A 22,946-nucleotide genomic window follows, 5' to 3' on the forward strand; every position below is an offset into this window, starting at 1 on the left:
ATTTTAACTGTAGTTACTTGTACACATTTGCATTTAAATACACAGCAATTGATCGAGACCAAAAAATGTTCTTTGTTATGTCCATCAAGCTTTTATTAAAATTGTGTTCATTATTATAGTTTACTGTGCTCAAGGAAGTTGAAACACTCTTTAAGGAAATACATTTTCTAAATGGGCACAATACCACGTCTGAGTTCACAATTCAACACTTCCTCAGCAAAGAATATTTTTGTCATGCTGTTTCTTTCAGTCATCTTTAGCAACTGAAAACATGGTGTGTTGCTCAGAGCACAAGGTGTTTGTCACGGAAGTTTCACAGTGAATGGAATCAATGTAATTGATAAAACCAATCAGGACAATTCTGAAAATTATCTACTGTATAGGATTATTTGTCTGCAGGTGGAATAAATGAGTCCGATGCATGGAACAGAAATCAATCAGCTGTCATCAGGATTATTTCTGATCACCATCATTACCAGCTGTAGATCACGTCACAAAGTGTCCCCCACACAAGCCATATCCATCAGGTACATTAAAGCCTGGAGGAACGTGCCCCTCCCACACAGGATCTTGTGGCTGTCATTGTTATGGGGCAGGGTGTTATCAATGACTGATTCTGATCAGCACTTTGTACAAGTTAACTTGCTTTCTCGGACCAATCTAGATTCCTGTCGATATCATGGATTATCCTGATGGCTTTCATCTGGCATCATCTGGCGCAGGTAGTTTCTATGGTGTAACACAGGGAGTTTGTGCAGCTCTTGAGGAGCTGCTTGGGCAAATCTACCAGGTGCCAGAAGAACTGTCTTGTGATGCTCTGAGATGATCATGGCTCAAATAATTTTTTTCGTTGATTATATAACCCTGATACACTTCCAATGATAATCATAGCCCTTTGACTGTAACGCCCATACTCCAGCTTCAACTTAAAACAATTGAGTCACAGCACTGTAATTCTACTTTCTGATGGAGTTATGAATGGTAGTCGCTCAGAGATGCCAACCAGTCCAGTTTTGAGTTACTCTGATTTTCAAATACAAACTTCATGCTCCGATCTGTCTATAAATAAATTCAATTTTCTAGAAAATACAACTGTGTTTATTAATTCAGAACATTTATAATAATTATAGTAAAGATCTGTATGAGTATGTTCATTTGAGTTAAGCATTGTTGGTTATTTATGCCCAGACTTTGCATATTTCCAGGCTAAAGCTAAAGATTTTCAAAAGGGACCCGAGCCCCCTCTCACGCTCAGCCCCAACTGGAACCTTCATGGCTTTGAAATTGCTCTTAGCAAGGCGTGACTCTGCTTTAATTTGATTCATGGTTAGCATCTCTGGTCACAATAGTGAGTGAGTGAGTTTAGTTTTATGCTGCACTCGGCAATATTCCAGCTGTATGGCGGCAGTTGGTCACATCACCATGATTGTAACTTTTACCCTCTTTCCCAGACATACAATAGTCACAGCACTGTGATAAGACTCTCGTACAGAAGTGTAGACTTACGGAATACCCCTTACATTAGTTTTTTCAATAATGTGAAATAAGGTCATGGCAGGTGTGGTAGTGATTGGCAACTGGATTAAACATGACAGGTGGCTGTATCCAATACTGCTTTACACATTGTAAATCCATTATTGTCGAGACACTGGAAATGCTTTTCTATTAATCTTGAAACAGAATACATTTTCTCAACTTATCTGTAAGTAATTAGTGGCTTGGTCTGTAGCTGACACTCTGCTCATGTGGGAGTTGCTATTTTCATACCATTTTGTTTGGCTAATATTAGAGCAGACACTGAATTGTGGGACTGTGTAACTGCCCCCTTAATGAAGAAGATACATTGTTATTGCCTATTATAATCTTTCTGTATTCTTTGGACAACTAATTCTGTTTGTTTCTAATGCCAAAAACACATTTCTTCTTTTATTTAAAAATCTGAAGATAAAGGTAAAATCCTTTTTTTTTAAATATGTTTTAATAATGAAGGTTGTTTAAACATCAACCATGAAAGAAATACTCTTTTCATTACTCTATATCTAAATTTAGCAAACTAGTCTAGATGTTACTCTCTTATTGAAATGGTGACCTTGATCAATGAAGAGAAAAATATGGTAAACTGATATATATCATACCACATAATGGCAGGGACGGTGCAGTAGCTTAGTGGTTAAAGTGTTTGGTCATCACGCTGAAGACCCAGGTTTGAATCCCCAAATGGGTACAATGTGTAAAGCCTATTTCTGGTATCCTCTGCCATGATATTGCTGGAACATTGTTAAAAGCAGCATAAATCTAACCTTACTTACTCACCTTAAGTGACTATGCTTGTCGTCAGAGGTGACTAACATGGATTGGGTGGTCAGACTCGCTGACTTGGTTGACACTTGACATCGGTTCCCAATTGCACAGATCCATGCTCATGTTGTTGATCACTGGATTGAATGGCCTCGACCCGATTATTTACAGACCGCCGCCATATAACTGGAATATTGCTGAGTGTGGTGTAAAACTAAACTTGCTCGCTCACTCACCTTTGATGGCAGGTAACTGGGTTATACTACAGTGATTTGATCACACCTGTTACAATGCCTAAGGATAGTGAACACTAGGAAGTAGTTACAGTGTTAGATCACATGTATTGTTAATGGCAAACGGTCCCTCCTATGGTTTCACATAACTAACAGAACGGGTGGTCCGGCTCACTGACTCAGTTGATGTGTGGTATCGTATCCCCTATTTCATATATTGATACATCTAATGTCAGTCACTGGATTGTCTGGTCCAGACTTGATTATTCACAGACTGCCATCCCACAACTGGGATATTGCTGAGAGTGAAATTAAACAACATACAATATACTGGCCAATATTGTTTGATCAGCATTTTCAAAGTTGCTTATATTAGTTACCGTAAATTTCCATAGATATGCCAATCTCATAGATAAGCCAGCCTCCTAAGTTGAATCTTAAAATGAGTATCGAAATGGCATGTTTCACACATAAGCTGACCTCCTGCGATGGGGTTGTAATCGTGACCAACTCAGACCACAGGACAACTGGCACCTGTTGAGATGAAAGTGTAACCCATAGATAAGTAAATCAAAATCTGTTAAAAAAAATGAAGATGTAATCCTTAAGCTCATATGCATCATTAATTCCTGCATAGCAAGCCAGTTGTTGGTGTTTCATTTCAACATGGGGGGCCTCAGTTGCAATCTTCTGAGAAATACAATCATGTCTGGTTCACATTTAGAAACTGACATGAGGTGACCTGTTGCATTGCTGTATGTAAATATGTAACAATATCTTCATGACAGTGATTTCAGCTGGAGTATTTTCAGTGTGAAGCCTTGCATACAGGTGTGTCCCTTTCTGCATAGCTACATATGTATAACAGTTGTCAGTGTGTATGTTCAGAAACAGCAATCACAGTACGTGTATGACTAAGTAATGTTTTATGCCACTCTCAGCAATATTCGACCAACATCATAGCAGGGGACACTGAAAATGGCCTTCACACTTTGTACCCATATGGAGAACTGAACCATACTTTTGCATGATCAGCAAACGTTATGACCAATAAACTGACTCACAAACACGTTTTATGCTGAAATTGTCTAAGTTTTTGTAGTGAATAATGTGTCCCATCCTCGATATCTCCAGGGTATATGTTCCGATAAGTCTCCACTATACCCTGGACGCATCTACGGCTCTGCCCGATAAATTTATTACCTCCCTTGACTGTCTTTTGATCCAGTCAGGTGTCTGTCTACGCTGGGAAGTTGAGCGAACCAATCACAACTCACTTTCGTTTTTTGAATTATCTAACCGATTATACTTGGCAACAGAAACCATGCAGAGGTTCTCTGGAAGAGTTAGAAGGCGTTCTTGCATATGTTGTTTTAAAGTTTCAGACCTGTCAGTTTGTTTGTATGATTTCCCTAAAATCTGGGACGCACTGCAAGCAAACCTTTGCAGTTGCGACCGCTACCTTTGTTGACACTGGCAAGATCAGTTATAACGACGGCCTAGCTGATAGGCTACTGTGAGAAGGCGGAGCCAGCAAAGGGAGGTAATAAAATTATCGGGCAGAGCCGTAGATGCATGCAGGGTCACACAATAGTGGAGACTTATCGGAACGTATACCCTGGAGATATCAAGGATGAATGTGTCCCGACAAGGCAGAGACTTCATAGGCAGTCCTCTGTGGAGTAACTGTCATAATCAAACATTGTGACATATTTTTTTCTTTTTTAAATTCAGAAAGCATATCAAACTAGAAATGTGAAACGAAATGCAAATGTGGAATGCAGCAGACAAAATTTAAAAGAAACATTTAATAGATTTTTATGGAAAGGGGGAATGTAATCCTAAACAAGCACACAATTGTCAGGATGAAATTACAATTATACAGGATCTTTGTGCTGTTACACATAAACAGATTATAAACTTAGACAATAAGATGTACAATCAAGTGGGCTCCAGTCATGATTTATGAAACTAGAGGCACACAATGTCTTCTTTATGCTGTGGTAGCTCTTTATGAGAAAGAAGCTCTTTGGTTTGAATGTGATGTTGACAGTAAGTGAATTTAGTTTTACGCTGCACTCAGCAATATTCCAGCTATATGGTGACAGTCTATAAATAATCGCATCTGGATCAACAGCATGAGCATCGATCTGAACAGTTGGGAACCAATGACATGTGTCGACCAAGTCAGCGGGCCTGACCACCTGAACCCATTAGCCGCCTCTTTCGACAAGCATAGCCGTATTGTATGGCAAGCATAGGTGTTGAATGCCTATTCTAGTCCAGGCACAGGCCTGATGTTGACAGTATTTGAAGACTGTAATGTTACACTCTGTCACAACAGCTTATAAATCAGTATCCGGGTACACATGCATGGTTTGATAATATTTTTCTCACTCACTCACTCATCCACCCAGCAATTCACACACTCATTCACTCCAAAGCTTGATAAGAATCTCTACTGCATTGTACAGCAAATGTACCGCCAAGTTCCTGTCTCATTCACCATGTAGATTAAATATTGTTGGATGTGGTGATATGCAACAAAATATTTCAGATTTATAGAAACTTTAACAGTTCTGAGAATATCATTTACAGGATGCTGTTATATATCTGGCACATGGCAGCAGTTGAATTCCCTCTATTTTACTTGGAGATAAAACTTCATATACGCATTTATTTTTTTATCTGACTTTTGATCAATATCATCTTTTATGTAACATAAAACATGCAACCAATGGTTTTTGATAGATATTTGGCTTATATCAGTAAGAACACATGTATCCTTACAAAATCAATAAATTTTAAGTGCACAATTCCATTAATTAAAAAAAATAGACAAATGCCTATTGTGTGCCAGTTGACACACATGCAGGCCTTGGGAACATGTGGCTGGTAACAGATTTATTCAGTTTGTCAGACACTTCAACAGCAGCCTGTTGGTAAAATTTGACTCCCACACTATGCCTTTTCTACATTTGTTTATGTTATTTTAGGAAGGTAATGTGAAGTTAATAATTAGAACCCATTAGATGTTCCTAATACGAAATGAAAATTGAGTAGAATAAAGCTTAATGTTTTGTAGTTTGTCCATTTATTGATAAATAGCAAATAGAGTTGATTATGTATCAAATTTATTTCAGTGTGTTGGCACATACTTGGTGCCACAGTCATTGTGAAGATGAGGTGTACATATCTGTGCTGTAACAATACTTTTAGCTTGCTAGATGTCTGGTATTTCAACAAATATCGGTACAGGAATCATTCCAACTGAAATAGATGTAGCTACAGAGCTACATTCACTCATTGACACACACACTCATTCACACTCATTCACACACACTCGTACACTCACACACTCATAAACATATAATAATTCTCCCACCACTCACTCATTCACACACTTACACACTCACTCATTCACACATACACTCAGTCACTCATTCACACACACTGACTCATTCACACACACACACACGCATTCACTCACTTATTCACACTTTCACTTACACACTCATTCACACTCACTCATGTCACTCATTTACCCACCCATCCACCCAGTCTGATTCACTTATTTGCATGATTGTTAGAGTCGCATTCCACAGACATTTATCTTGTGACAGATATTACAGGTTAATCTGACTGATACAGCTCCTCCTGCAACAATGTCACCTCCAATGTCAGGCCACAATTTAACAAGGTGACATCTTACAGGACATGTTGACAGCTGCCTGTTCACCAGTCCTTAAAGCAGGTCACTGTAGTAACTGTCTGCATGACTCTTCTGTACTCACATCACAGATTTTCTGCAGTGATGCTACAAGAATCACATTTCTCTCCTTCTCTTTTTATGTCCACAGTGGTATCGACATTTTTATCCTCGCTACTCCTAAGCATGGTGTTTGAAGGTAAAAAATATCTGGACATCATTGTTCAAAATACCTGATTGTTGGCTTGTTTCTAAAATTATGGGTTCTTATTGCCAGCACTAAATATAAATGTCAGTTCATGTGTCACAATATGCAGCCATAATTTTAATTTTATTAGTTTTTCATGACAAACGTTTTGAACACACTTCCCACTGTGCATGTTATTTTCTGAAGGAAGTGCATTCTCTTTCTGTCCATATTATCTGCAACCAGACCATAAGTTATTTTAATTTGAGTCCTTTTAGGTTTGATTAAACTGAGAATAAAAATTATTGAGGGCTTGAAACGTTTAATCAGAGCCTGCAGTTTTTGTTGCCAGAGGAACCTGACAATAGCCTGTCTGTATTTATTTTATTTCAAACACTGGGCATCTTCTATTGTCATGAAAAGAACGTGAAAAAAAAACATGAAAAACCCTCCTTACAGTGGACCTCATCACTGCTTGTCACATAAACCATTATAACATCCTTCTGGTTCCAAATGCATTCCACCTTGCTTACAATGACAAAATAGCTATAATGTTAAGGTTTCCACAACAGATTTCTGAACTTTTCATGATTCCAAGGATATAGTAATGAACCAGTTATGTTGCCACTGCCAACCTTTCTCAGGTAAACACTTCCCATACTGAGATAAAATAGCCAATTCTTTTGATCAAAGCCAATACATTAGCTGATATAACAAGCTGCATTCAGTATATAAGTTATGTCAGTTTTTATCCTTACGCTATATTTAGAGTTAAAGCTTCGGACTGAATTTGTACTGTCGTTATGGTGTTTTTACATATGAATGTCTTAACTCTATAACAGATGTAGGAAGCGGGTCTCTATGACATGATGACGTTGCACCCGACTGGGGTGACTTGAACTGATAGATTAAACTATGATTGCTTTGGATGGATTAACTGTTCTCAGTGCACATCATAGAGATGTTGCACAAATTTTAAGAATGTTGTATTTTTACCTATCGCACGCACGCACGCACGCACGCACGCACACACACGCACACACACACACACACACACACACTTGTTTAATGACTGAATAAAGATACACTATTAGATGTAGTACATCTGGTCATATATTACTTCATTTTGAGTGACTCAAATGATTTCCTTGTTTACATACATCCCGGTTAAAATGCCCAAGTGTTCCTTGACAAATGTTGGTGTTGTAGCCAGAGTTGATAGCATTGCAAAGGATTATCTTAACAGACCGGTAGGCTATCAACGTAGGCTATCACCAGTGCCATGTGTGACAGTTTTATGCTTTGAATCTGATGTAAGAAAACAGCCACATACACCAACTTACCACAGACTTCACAGACTTAACAGATCTAACACTTCAAGATTCAGTGAATGAGTGAGTTTGATTTTACACCACTTTAAGTAACGTTCAAGCTGTAACATTCCAGCAATAACATGGCAGGCGACACCAGAAATGGGCTTCCCACATTGTACCCATGTGGGGAATCAAACAGTTACAATTACACACACACCTTAAAAGGTTTCCAGGGGTTTCACAAAAGTTAGGTCATACTGAAATAGGTTCCATTTATGTATTTTCATGTTTTACTTAATTCCTGTATCATTTCAAGTACAGGTGAGTCATGAGTTTACTACATTTCTACCATTGTGCCAGCAATATCAGTGCAATTAAAGGACCCCAGACAAGGGTTAGATGCGTTGTTACAGTGCGTGGAATCAAACCAGGGCCTTTGACGTGATAAGTGAATGCTTAACCAGTGTGCTACCTCCACAACAGAAACACATCAAAATCATTTATTTATTTTCTATCTCTATGATCATTTGTCAAAAATAACAAAAATATCTGAAAAATATATCCTTAGTGTCGTTCTGTTTGTCATGTGTGGTCAGTAATTATTTTTCTGTGTGTAACAGTCGAATTCATTACATTGGACAACAGTATTGTTCATTCATTGAATGAAGACCATGAATGGACAAGGGAAACTCTGTCATGTCATTATGTACATGTTTCTCATTAATCCTGACTGCGGAGGTGGACAGTAGACTTGTATTATGTCCTGACGTGGGATGGAATGTATTCAAACGCCTCCGATTATAGGAACTGGCAGTTCCCCGGTGTATGTCATGTGACACAATAGGACAGTTCTGATGAATTGGGATTTCTTTCCATTTCTAAATAAGGTAAAGAAACTATAGGCTGTCCAGGAAAGTATAGGAATACTGTCAAAAGCAGACTGAAACCCTACACTAGTGAATATTTCCTGAAATGAACCTCTTCCGTACATTCTTTTGGTAACTTTTCTTGAAAGCAAGGAGGAGCAGGAGGGTAGCGCCATGGTTAAAACATTCATTCGTCATAACCAACGCCCACGTTCAGTTCTCCATATGGGTATAATCTTTGGTGTCTGTCACATGATTTTGTTGGAATATTGCTGAAAGTGGCATAAAACACTACCTACTCTCTTACAAGTGATTCCAGTGTTCTGTCTTTATAAGTGTGATGTTTGTTAGTGGGTTTTACCATTAGGCAGACCCATTTATTGAAGTTAACATTAGTAAGAGTACTTGGTGCTAAGGTTACGACATGTCCACTGTCTGTCCATCATAGAGTAGTTTTGACATCAGCATTTGTTTACATAGTTGTTTATTATTGCTGTGATATTTCTGTGTAACCGTTGCACTTTTGTTAAACTATTGCTTCAGCAGGGAACATCTTTCATTCACACATTTCATGAAGATAATGGTTAGAATTTGGCTTCAGCAGTTGGTTCTTGTCTCTAGGGGTGACCAATGGTTGTCAGGCTCAGTGACTTGGTTGGCACCTGTCATCATATCCCAGTTTAGTAGATTAATGCTTATGCTGTTCATCACTTGATTGTCTGGTCCATTATTTACAGAATGCTACCAAAAAGCTGAAATATTGCTTTGAGTGGTGTTAGACAATAAATAAACAAAAAAGTCTATATGGAGTAACAGACCACGATGAATCTGCTATCTTAAGGCACAACATAAATAAAAAAAATATGAATATTGAAATCTGTGGACAGAGGTATTGTCCATATTAAGTGTCATCCTTCAAACAAATCCTTCAGTTATTTAGTGGGACAAAACTATACATGTCTAGAATCTCTACATAACTTACCATCTTTGTATAATCACATTAATTTTTTCCACATCCAGCTAAAAACAAATTTTTCCATGGTTCAGTTAGTAGATAGAAATATTATCTGCCTCCTTGAACTAATTATTGTCAGCAGCCATAAATATCCTCAAGATGAAAGCAGATTCCTACTGTGATGAGCAATGGACCAACCTTCCGAAAGCCTTTTTGATAGTTCCTCTTTATGGTTGATACATAAGAATAATAACAAAACATAAATAAAAGTTTCATTTGAGGTTGTCACAATTAAAGCAATACTGTGCATGGTATAATCCTGTTTTTCATTATGTTTGTGAGAGTGTGTTTCTTTGTATAAAGCATTCCCAAGGTAATATGTCCATCCCAGTGGCAGACGAAAGAAAAAGGGCAGTCATGCCTATGTGATTTTCATCCCACTTGATTTCCTGGTGGCGAGGATGATCTTTTGTCCTGTCTGTCCCCACAAGTGAGGATATTGTCTTGAGTGGCATAAGCTCAGTTGAATAGTCGCTAAATCAGGGCTCTGGTAAACAGTCAACTGTGATCTACAGCTTTGGAAGGAAGACAAGGGTGAAATCAAGGTACTCTTGTGAAAATATGTTACAGAATACAAATAATGAAAGGTGTTTTTCTAGCAGATGACAGTGTTGCTGGATATCATGCTATTGTAGCATCTTGGTTTCCAGTCACGCATTGGCAAGATGAGGCAATAAGGATTGATCTGGGTATTGATATATGGAAATTGACCATGACCCATCAACAATTCATAAGTTATACTTCGTTCATCAGTGTCTCTGATACCATGGCAGACTGAAATAATTTCTGTAGGTGTAATAAGATAAAACACTCAGTGTATGTATTTGTGCTTACTGAAAAACTGTTCAGCTAGAGTTAGCTCCGTCAATAGGTTCTCTGACAAAGTTCCCTACAGCCAATTCAACTGTAGACGTAATTAGTACTGATACATGCTTGATTCCTATCAGTTTCACTGAAGCACATTTGGTGTCACCTTAAGGCACAGACTGCCTAAGTGAGTAAGTCCAATAGCAATACTGAACCCATGTGGGGAATCGAACCCAGGTCTTGGTGTGATGAGCCAATGCTGTCAGCACTGTCACAGTTCACATTGGTTTTGGGGTGGGGGGGTAGCCTAATGGTTAAAGCGTTGGCTCGTCCACACCGAAGACCTGGGTTTGATTTGCCACATGGGTTGGGCTTACTCACATCGGATTCACAAGCCTCGGTGGAGCTGTCATTTATCAGTATCACTATAATCTTGTCTTGCACAATCAGATAATAAGGTTTGATATGCTATGGTTTGTTCAAAAGTGGAACTTAAATGAAGTCATTAACTGCTGAAGAATACCTTTTGAATAATGTACATACAACGTTGAAATTAGTTGATCTTTACCTGTTGGGTTAAGGACATAGAAAAGTGGTATGGTTTTATACAATTTTGAAGATATATTCTTGAAATATGTTGGAGGTGGGTACACCAAATGTGTCATGCATGGTGGAAAACCCAGGTTTTTTAAATGACCAGCAAACTCTGTAACTACGAAGTAGCTGGGGTTTTTCTTTCAGACCTCAGATGTGCTTTCAGTTATTTCATTAGTACATTTGTCTGCTAACATTTCATGTACTAAAACACAGTCAAACTACAATATTGATCAGTACCACTTCAAAGGGTTTGTGACAATCAGACTTGTTTTGATGTTATTTCAGTTAGTTACTATGTCAGAAAAGTCTAAACTTGTTCACTAGACATGTACATGTGCATAAGCATGTATCTAGCATGTTAAAGTCACTTCATCAGCATTATGTGTTGTTGGGTTTTTTGTTTGTGTTTTATTTACACTGAGCAGTGTGTGATGGCAGTCAGTCTGTCTGGACCAGGCAACTTAGTGATAGCCATCTTGTGCATCAGTTGATATCTGGCTCAGGCAATCTGGTGATTGTCATAATATGCATCAGATGATGCCTAGACCAGACAGTCCAGTGATTGCCATAATGTGCATCAGATGATGCCTAGACCAGACAGTCCAGTGATTGCCATAATGTGCATCAGATGATGCCTAGACCAGACAGTCCAGTGATTGCCATGATGTTCATCAGATGATGCCTAGACCAGACAGTCCAGTGATTGCCATAATGTGCATCAGATGATGCCTAGACCAGACAGTCCAGTGATTGCCATCATGTTCATCAGTTGATGTCTAGACCAGACAGTCCAGTGATTGCCATCATGTTCATCAGTTGATGCAGTTGGGATTTGATGTCAAACAGTCCACAAGCCAGACCACCCAGTCCATCTGATCTGGAGAAGCATGGCCACTGGCCATGTCTATCCTCACCCTAAATCTGAATCCACATAACACAACAGATTGAGGAAGCAATGGACAGCCAAGATGGACATGAGACTGACTGGAGCAATGCCTTCACACCATAATTCAGCAAATAGTCACCCTTTGGTATAGATCACTGCATGTGTTTTCATCAACTAGTTGGCCCACCGAGAGTCTGATGATCATCCATGATATGATACTGAATGTCACAAAGAAAACAAACATACATACTCATACTTGATAAATGTTCACTTACTTCCAAAATCAGATAAAGAAGTGTTGACTAAACAGTTCTCTGACTCTATGATGGTAGGGTAGCCCAGTGGTTGAAGTGGTTGGTCATCATGCTGAACACCCGAGTTTGATTCCCCACATGGGTATGATGTTTATAGCCCATTTTTGGTGCCCCTGGCATGGTATTGTTGAATTATTGTTAAAAGTGATGTCAGATTATACTCACTCACTCTTGACTTTAATAAAACACATTTAAGAAAACACAACATGCCATGTTTCATTTAATTATGCAACATAATATCTCAGCATATTTCTCTGTTGAACTCATCATGGAAACATTAATTAATGGAGAAGCAACTGTTTGTATTATTTTCCACCATGGAAACAAACAAACAACCTTTTTAAACAATGGAAATTGTCAAGAATGGCAGAGGATTTTAAGTCATGATCTGATTCCTTGAAACATATGGCTGAAATATTGCTGACAAAGCATCATTCACTCAGATATTTAAAAAAATACAATTGACACAAAATCTTTCCAAATAGTCAACAAGCTCCTGCACATGAAAATGTAAGTAACAAATCTTTGTACTTGTTCAGAGTTGATTGTTGACTCACTTTACAATAATGATGATACCCAGTGTTTATGTACAGGTGAGCATATTCTGCCCATTCAGTTACTCCTGTCACAAACACATGAACAGGCAAGTCAGTTGTCCACGTGGAAAAACTGCAAGAATGTATGATATATTCTAAGATGATTTGCTAAAAGATTACTTTTTGCATGATGTCTCACTGTATTGACATCATTATGCCATTCTCATCTGCCCCCTTCTTATTAGCCTAACCTTGGTAACAAACAAAGCCACTAAATCAACACAGGATTGACTCACTTATCCGCTTTGATCAACTTTGAAGCTTTGATCAACTGCGGACCTTGTGAAGTCAAGCCCGAGTATCCATGTGTTTTGACAAGGTCTGCTAATCCAGATTAATGACAGATCAGTGGGGTATTGGTAGCTATAAATAGGCCTATCTGACAGTGAGTAAAGTGTAATTGGTAAGTCAAAATACTGACATCACAATGAATGTCAGTTGTCATTGCCTCATGCAGTCTGAAGGACCCTGTTTCTTGATTTGCATTGGCATCGCTCAGCTAACATCACAGGTGGAAACATGTTCGAAATATATACATTCCCACAATGCATCCATGGTGTGTCACATGACTAGTCAGCTTCATCTGGATGCATATGAAAAACGATGTTTGTAGTAAACATGTGATGTTCATATTGGCCCATATGGTTTATGTTAATCACAGATGTAATTGAAATATACTGAGCCTCCGGATACCCAACTCTAAATATATAGAAACCTCGCCTTCTGGTCAATTTTCTTAAGAAAACAATCTCTTACGCTATGAAAGTGACTGTCTATAATGGGTATTTGGCTTCCATTGGTGGACAGTAAATTTTACAAAGCCGCTAAATCAACACAAAATTGACTCACTTATCCACTTTGATCAACTTTGAAGCTTTGATCAACTGCTGACCTTGTGAAGTCAAGCCCCAGTATCCATGTGTTTTGACACGAGACAAGGTCAGCTAATCCAGATTAATGACAGATCAGCAGGGTATTGGTGGTGATAAGTCAGCCTATCTGACAGTGAGTAAACTGTAATTGATAAGTAAAAGAACCATGATGTTTTTGAAGTGATTTTAACCCAAAAGTGTGTGCTGGCTACAGTATCAATAACAAAGCCTGGTGACAGAAATCGATTTATCCATATATCCACTTATATGAATGAGCTACACAAAAATTAATATGTCCAGACATCCGGGGTCTCATTGTAATGTAGAGAAAGTATTTAACCTGAACATGAACTGTCATCGAACTGTGTATCTTGTGTTATTGGGAATCCACATCGTAACGTAGGCGGACAAACATCAATAGAAGTTCAGGTAGGTTAGCTCTGTTAATTTAGGTCATCAACACTGTTATTTTTCTGTTTGTTTTCTCTCATAGATTAATTAAATTTGGCCTCTCAGAAAAGAAATACAGCTTGCTGTACATCTTCACAAGCATCCTCATACTTTAAAAGTATAGCTATAAGAGTTACACTATTTTGCACTATGTGTTGGGATAGAACCAACTGTATTTCTTAAATTCAAGATGAGGAATTGATTTGAGTGATGCCTCCACATGTCCACCATACATTTTTGAAGCTTTCCTGAGGCATTGAATGATGTAACTTTGATCAAACAAGTTCTTGTCAAGATCTGCAGAAGCAATCCTCCCTTCACAAGAATTAATCAGGATAATATTGATAAACAAAAAGTGTTCTTAAATACAGAAACATAATACCCATTTCTGTAAAGCAAAATGGAAAATACATGAATATTATCACATATTTTCACATATTTTCACATATTATCACATATTATCACATGGGAATCAAGGCAGTTCAATCAAATTGCAGGTGCTAACAGATGGTGGAAAGAGGAGGAGCCTATTAGGATCCGAGAATGACTTTGGAATTATCTGCATCTCTTTCAAACAGGATTTGAGAAAATTGCAGTGATAATGGAGAGCAAACATAATTACTTCAAAGTTCTGTCTAAATGTGAAACCTGATGGTGTCAGTGGGGTTGAATCATATTTAGTGGACAACTGCTTTACAGGGGAATCAAGCAAAGTGAAATCCATTCCCAGATAGCATACTGTTGGTTTTACTTTATGGACTGCTAAAATAAGATGGCCTATACCTTGTGTGTTAATCTGGTTCCAGATTAGATTATGTTTATATGTCAGTAATATGTGGCAACATTCTGATCATCTGTGGAGGTGTGTGGTCCTGTGCATAGAGCTCAGGTCATGACTCAGGTGCAGATATGCAGTGACCATGGATGACCATGTTTGGCAGCTTGACTCCACCGACTTCCTAGAACTTCAGTCAATGGCCTTGTTCCTGAAAGTAATTGTAGTGCTACGACTGTCATAAATCTCTTTTGAAGCATGGGAGTTACGATCATCTGAGCTCTACAATGGCTTTGAGGAAAGGGACCTTGAACCACAACAAAACACATGTGAATCATGTTGTCTCACCTTAAGAAAGGGAGTTTATTCTATATGACCTCTGTTCACCCAGCAGAAAATGGGTACCCAGTCTGATAAGTCATGTGACTATAACCTTCTAGTGCAGACAGACATCTATAGTTTCTATTAACCCTCTAGCACCTCACAGTCAGCTTGGGTTATCAGGGTAATAATGTGCTGTTCTTTGGTTGCTAGTGCTACGAGCATTCTCCTTGTGAAAGAGGGTTTTTTTTAGCACATCATAAATGTACTTATTATGTAACTGGCATGTTCAGAGATATTCTGCTTAGAGGAACCCTGTGGTTCATACGGTTACAGCAAGCATGTTCAGGAAAGGTCTACTTTGATGGTCCCTGTCCTTGACAATCAGACCTAATTATAGGAAGTCTGAATGTGACATGTTGATGCTGGCACATTTAGACACATTGTGCTCAGAGAAAGCACATATTTAACATAGATAAATTTGAGCATACTCTTTCTTGAGAAGCATCATCAACAGAAAGTGGCTTCAAACATTGTACCCACTGGAGAATCAAACATGGTTCTTTAACATGATGAAGAATTGCTTTAACCAGTAATCAAGTCCTTGAAATGCTGATGGAGCATATGTATCCATGCACAAGGAAACTGACGGTCATGAGTAAATAATAAATACTTTTCATTACCATAAACTATGAACACAGGATGAACTTGATTTCTTCAAACTGTTTATCTTTATGCCAGTTCTATTTTATTCTCATTTTACTGATCCACTGGTTGTATTTTTTTCAAGAATAAGAACAAAAATATAATTGAATTTCCCTGCACAGAAAATAAAATTTTAATGTTAATGTGATATAAGTGAACTACTCTTGAGATCAGTATGAAACCTAAACTTGCTCAACTTATTTTTAGTTGATGTAACCAAACCAAAAGAGTTAACGTGGAAACCCACATTTTTTTCTCTCCTGCCTTCAGGTTTTCTGAAGACCGAATTCATTTTGCCCTGGCCAAGGTGATGACATGTGCCTGTGTGGAAAATATTGAAATGTGTGGGAGCCATTGATTACACTCCAGTTCAAACTGTGGTATTATGGTGTGAGAGACCATTGTATCTGCTCCTGCATGTGACATGGCATCAGTAGGCATCAGTAGGCATCAGTGAAATGGCACAAAGGGTACACTCAAGCTAATGACTCCTGACTTCATCTTCAACACATTTGCTGCAGTAGTTGTTGCTGGCTCTGATTGATACGGACCTGATTCACACTTACCCCGGCTGGTTTGGTACAGTAGTCGCAGTTAATCAGGTGTCATGGCCGAAGGCCTCGTAACTCTTTGAAAATGAATGAAGTTCAATAGTAGATTGCTCATCCAGAGTAGTCAGTCATTTGGGTCTACTTGTGAACAGGAAATGTTCTCATATTAGAGGAAAAAAATGTTCTTGATCCAGGACAATAAATCCTTCAATCCAAGAGTGGTCAATCTTTCTTTGAGCTATGCTACAGATATTACATATGTCATATTTGGGATTATGCTACAGAGAGATTGTCAAGGCACTGGCAATGACTTTGGAATCTTGCAGTCTAAGATCAGGGTAAAATTTGGTCCTTTCTCTCCTAAAAGAACAAGATTGGCTGTTTTATGTCATTTCTAAACAAGGAAGGAGCATTATGTCTAATGAGTTTTCATGATAAAGACCACAGCGCATGTCACATGATGAATAAAATGTGAAGCTTTTAAACTGTAGTAGTGCATTGTGATTCTGTTGTAGAATTGGGTGGATGACAGATTACCTGTAGTCACATGAAGGAATTAGTTGGTGGTTTACTTTCTTCAGTCGTATATATCACAACAGCCTGTTTTTGTTCTCGAAAAGACAGACCAATAGCAGACAGAACCAGCAACAACACAAGGTCATTTATCATAAACCAAATTTACAAATTGAGATGGCAAGATCACACTTAACTCTTACCACAAGCACTAGGTACTGGGGCCCTAATTCTGCCCTTTATGGGGAACAAGTCAATCAAATGGCATCATGAGGGAATGGAGGTTATTGAAGATGAAGATTCTCATAGGTTGGCTTAATGTATGTATTGGATTTTGTCTGATCCAAAATGTCAGGCACCTTTTTTAAGTCAGGGATGAAAGAAGGAAGTTTCCATGATGTTCTTTACAATAATGACAAATAACATGGCCTTCATTATTGTATTTTCCAAGTCAAGGGAGGCAATTTCAGGTAGAATCGCATAATTATTTAAACTTGCATTCTTTGTATGTATGTATGTCATGTTGTGAAATATATCACAGCAAATCCTTATTAATAGTTGTTGATCATACAAACTCATAAAAACATCAAAAACTCTTTCATTTTTTAAATGTATTACAATCTGTCTATTTAACTGAACTGGTTTCATTTTGTTCCACCTCCTTAGGGTAATATCATAGTTATAAATGTTTTCACGGAAGGTTCAACATCTTTAAGTTCAGAGCACACAAACACAAGAGATTCTCAGACACCAGCGGTGCATGTCAGACAGAAACTTGTCCACAACCAGGTCACTGGTGTAATGGGCTACCTGGTCTAATTGTTGCCTTTTGTTGGACAGTTCCTGCTCAAAACATTCTAGGTTAAGTGTCATAATTGTCACCTTTTATGTTGTATTCTCCCGTTTACTTGCTCCAAATGCTCTCAAGGTAACCCTTTTAAAGGGAGACTGGACCCAGGGTATTGGGCAGTCCCTGCTCGAAACATTGGAGGCTGCATTCTGTTTGAGTAAAAATCTCCCCAATGAATTGCACTCTACGTCTAAAACAAGTCAAAACATTTTCAACTTTCACAAGTGATTTTGGGAGTTTTTTGGGGTTTTGAAGACCACTAAAGTTTTAATCCCCGGTGAACACATGACTGAATCACAATGAGTCATCTTCCTTTGCTTATAGTGCTAGCAACCCATTGTGTTTCTGCAGTCACTCAAGTCTCATCAGGTTAAACAGGCTCAAACCCCTCTTCCCTCTTTTGATGTATGGCACACAATAAATTATTTCTCATTTACACAATATCTGATAGTTCACGAAGAACATGTCTCACTTCCTCACTACCGAAATACAAAGCAATTCCGAAAGTTCGTACATAGTGATCAACAGCATGAGCATCGATCTACACAATTGTTATATGAGGACATGTCAAATCCAAGTCAACAAGCCAGACCACCCAATCCCGTTTGTCGCCTTTTGCGACAAGTATGGGTTACTGAGGACCAGTTCAAACCCAGATCTTTACAGGTAGCCTCTTATGACAGGCAAGGGTTACTGAAGATCAATTCTCTATCAGATCTTCACAGGTAGCCTCTTACAACAAGCATTGGTTCCTGAGGAATAATTTAAAGCTAGATTCTCACATGCCATAACTGCATGATGATAACCGTGTGTATACCGCGCTGTTGGTGTAAGCTTGAAGTTTTACTGGTCTGGTCATTGCTGGTTTAATTTATGAATTTATGATTCTTGTTCAGTATGGCATAACAAATTTTTCTGTGAATTTTCATTCCTGTGTTACTTGACTGGACATTTTTTTAGAACATTAAGTTTCTTCACTCTGTCTCCAACCAAATATCTGCAGTGAGTGATGTAATATGACATGCTGTGAAAACAAACATGACTTTCCTGGGTGATAGCCAAGGAGTGCATATATGTCCACCCATGCCAGTGACAAGTGAGCTAGATGAAGGAATTTGCTGTGAACCCCTGTAAGGTGAATCCCAAAGTTTAAGCAATTGGAGCAGGAGCATGTTCAGCTGACTCGACTGTTCTCAGTAGAGAAGAAGACTTTCTCCATTCCATTGTGTGATGGGCTGTTACAGTTCTCTTGCATATTCGGTTAATCAAGGCATATCCATTCATGAAATCTAGTCATAATCACAGGAATTGAATACTGAATTTAATTTAAGGTTTGTTTATGTTGTTGCAGTCTATTACCGTGAAAAAGCAAAAACAACGTACTGTTATGTAAAAATGCAGTATGCTCATGTTAGTGATGATAATATTTGACACGCTTATTAATAAAATGACATTGACTTTATACATAACAAGTGTCAATGTTGTGGAACCACATAAAAAATATGTTTTGTTTCTGTTTTAATGAATATATTAAATAATACATCAGGTGCTGACCTATTATTGTATTCAGTCTGCACTATTTATGTTTGTTACCCAATCTTTATGAAGCCTCATACATGCCTCAATGTGGATTCATCACAACTCATCACAAAAGATGTATTCTGCTGATAATGTGCATAATGTTACAGGTTAACTGATAATGTACATTATGTTACAGGTTAACTGATAATGTGCATTATGTTACATTTAACTGATAATGTGCATTATGTTACAGGTTAACTGATAATGTGCATTATGTTACATTTAACTGATAATGTGCATTATGTTACAGGTTAACTGATAATGGGCATTATGTTACAGGTTAACTGATAATGTGCATCATGTTACAGGTTAACTGATAATGTACATTCTGTTACTTGAGGTGACGGAATCGAGCCCACCTGAGACTGAGTGTAAAAATCTTGGAGTCAATTTTGTGTGCAGACACTTTCAGTGTAGTTGCAACCCCTAGTGCACAGTGCACAACTCTGTGCACTTAAAAGACCTCACAAATCTGTTGGTATATGACCACATAGTGGCCACATGAATATATCCAAACACCTAGTTGCAGGTACAGCTACGCGCAGTAAACTTGGACAAAGTGCTCTTACTTTGTATCCCAATCCACCCAATTGTGTATGAGTACCTCATAAGGATGAAAAGGCTGCAGTATCTCAGTGTGCCTCATGGCTGCAAGAGTTTTATGATCCCCATGGAGTTGGGATTGATATGATGTGCCTTTGAGCTTGACAATCAATGATTGAGGTGAAAAAAATTCCCTGCACCATGAGCATGTGCTTGTTGCATGGATATGTGCGCTGTCATGGTGTGAAACACCAGAAAAATGTTTTACAAGTTGTATACATAGACTGATTCAGACTCGGGTCTTAGTGACACAAGCTTGGTTGGAAAATGGGCATTTCTTGATATGATCACAGTTGTATCTTTCAGTGTTAAGGATACCTTACATTAAGTGAACAGATCAACAACTGCAGAATAATAGCACTTTTAGAGGGAATACATCCTGTGCACAATTTGTAAAACAGTGTCTTATGAAGATACTGACCTAGTTATACTTTTATGAGTGCTTCAGTTTGTCCAGTCTGTTGCTAGTGTTACTGGATTTCTCTTTGAAAACACTTTAGACTTAGATAGTGTTACATGACACTTTGTTCTTTTCATTTGTGTATGCATTCATTGGTGTCTCCAAAAGTAAGTCTTCTTCTGAGCTGTATCACTTATAGACCACCTTCATGAAACATATCTTGTACCTTCTAAAGCTATATTAAGACAATTAACTCATTTCCAATATTTTGATTTCCTTTGATACAAGTTGACCCTTAATATTCTTTTATTCATTGATATTATTTGCAAGTGAGATATAGTTTAAAATAAACAGTACTGAAAGAAAAATATATTCCATTACAAACCGAAATTTTGCACTCAGAACTCAAGCATTGGCAGGAATCAGGTAAGTTACTACTTTGGTTTGAGAAACCAGAGTCTATAAAGGCCTGAAAACCAGCAGACAGATCTATGGCCATTGCTGTGCAACATGACTTGAGGACCACTCTTAAAATTTAGAAAAAGGAAATCCAATTCTTTTTTGTTGCTTTTCTGCCTAAGGGAAATGTCTGGGTGAAAATTTGGTTGCTTTTGCATGAATAATAAAGCATGCTTCATTACGTTAAAGTGCACAGTGCTAGCTCTGAGGGGGGTAGAGAAATGCATGATTCTTGTAATTTTCAACCAAAGGTTCTCAAAGAAACACAACTCTCCATTAATAATCAGTGGCCTCTGACCAAATGAACAAGCATGGCTTGAACTGCCTTGCCCTGTTAGAACTGACGGACATTGATGTGTGAGCGGGACGATCTATCAGAGTTGACTCATCATCCCTGACTGTTGTTCAGAGTTGAGTAGAACAGCCTCCACTTGTAAACACTGATACCTTCTTGTTAGAGTGTTACCCTTCCAACACCCTCGGTCTAAAGCATAATTATCTTTTGTTATTATTTTCTCAGATAAATTAAAAATCTTTTTCAATTCATACCCACCTTCTCTTCAATCATCCCAAACCGTACGTACAGAGTAAGTTTTACCCTGTTTATAGCAGTATTCCAGCAATGGTAAGACACAGGACACCAGAAATGGGCTACATACATTTTACCCATGTGGGGAATCAAACTCAGTCCTTCAACATGACAAGTGGACACTTTAACTACCAACCTACCCAACCACCCCTCCAAACACAGAGATACTGATATCTTGATTGCTAATCAAAACCCACAATAACAGTGTGCATAGTAAGCATGACTCATAACAAAGTAGACTCAAAGATTTTTACACTCAGTCACTGAGGTGGGCTCAGTTCTGTCACCTCAAGTTTGCTGGATCACTTTCCTTGTGCCTGCTGTATGAATTTACATTTGTTGGTGATGAGCAACAGCTGTACAAAATGCTGTACACTGATTAACTTACTGTCCTCAAGCACCTAGAGCTATCACTAATTAATCTTGACTCATAAACACCTGGTCGTGATGATCAAAACGGTACAAAAGAGTATTGCATTGATATAGAGAGGGTTTTGTCATATGTGGCAGATCACTCTGTCACACAACAAATGCTCAACACAATGGCATTGTTGATCACACAACAATGTGGCATTGTATTCCCTTCATAATATGATCCAGCTCCCCAAAATATTCTCTTTCTTTGTGTTGAATTTACTAATTATGTATTTATGAGATATATATATAGATAGATATATATATATATATATATGCTTTATGTATGACAATTTTCTGTCTTCATTGATACAACAGTTTGTTGCAAAAATTTTTTAACTGATGTTAACCAGTATTACAAAGGTTAATAACTAAAAACATGTGTACTCGGAAACGAATGATTGATTTTGGCAACAGATCATAAGCTAATTTCAATACATTTTTCCATATTCTTTTTCATCAAAGTTTACTATGGTTGTTTTAATCAAAATATTGTGTAGACTACTCCCTTTGTGCCTGTATAATGGTATTCCCCTGAGAGGCAAAATTCGTCAAATTCATTGTGACAGCAAGGAGGCAGACATGGACCTAATGCATTGATGCAGGGATGAAGGGGATAAGTCTTAATGACAACTCATGATGATAGGTAATTCTCGATGATCATATCATCCTGTCATTGGTCCACAGCTGGGCACCCTACTGATCAGGGACTTCATGGAAAGCATCAGGGACTTATGGAAAGCATCGAGTCTCAGCTGCTCCGACTCAGGGGACAAGATTACCATAAAATATGAACAGGAGCTGCATATTTGCAGGTCACTTAAGAATGTCTTAAGCTCCCATGGCAATTTGGATACTGTCGCTGAAATATTTTATTCATGAAGTATAATATAATGCATATTTTATTCAAATCCTATTGTTCTGACTCATTTTAAAATGTTATCAAATTTTAATGTTTCTCAGAGAATGAATCAACTGAATAATGCTCATGATCAGTTATTGATAAACCACATATACTCATGGAAACAAATAAGGGTACACA

At 38.0% G+C, this 22,946-nt stretch overlaps 1 protein-coding gene across 1 annotated transcript in view; it reads left to right on the forward strand.

Moving 5' to 3' along the window:
• Positions 1–22,946, forward strand: part of LOC137277761 (focadhesin-like) — a 482,967-nt gene that overhangs the window by 95,156 nt on the left and 364,865 nt on the right. The window lies entirely within an intron of this gene.

The sequence above is a fragment of the Haliotis asinina genome, chromosome 3 (assembly GCF_037392515.1).
Source record: "Haliotis asinina isolate JCU_RB_2024 chromosome 3, JCU_Hal_asi_v2, whole genome shotgun sequence".
NCBI classification, from domain to species: Eukaryota; Metazoa; Mollusca; class Gastropoda; order Lepetellida; family Haliotidae; genus Haliotis; species Haliotis asinina.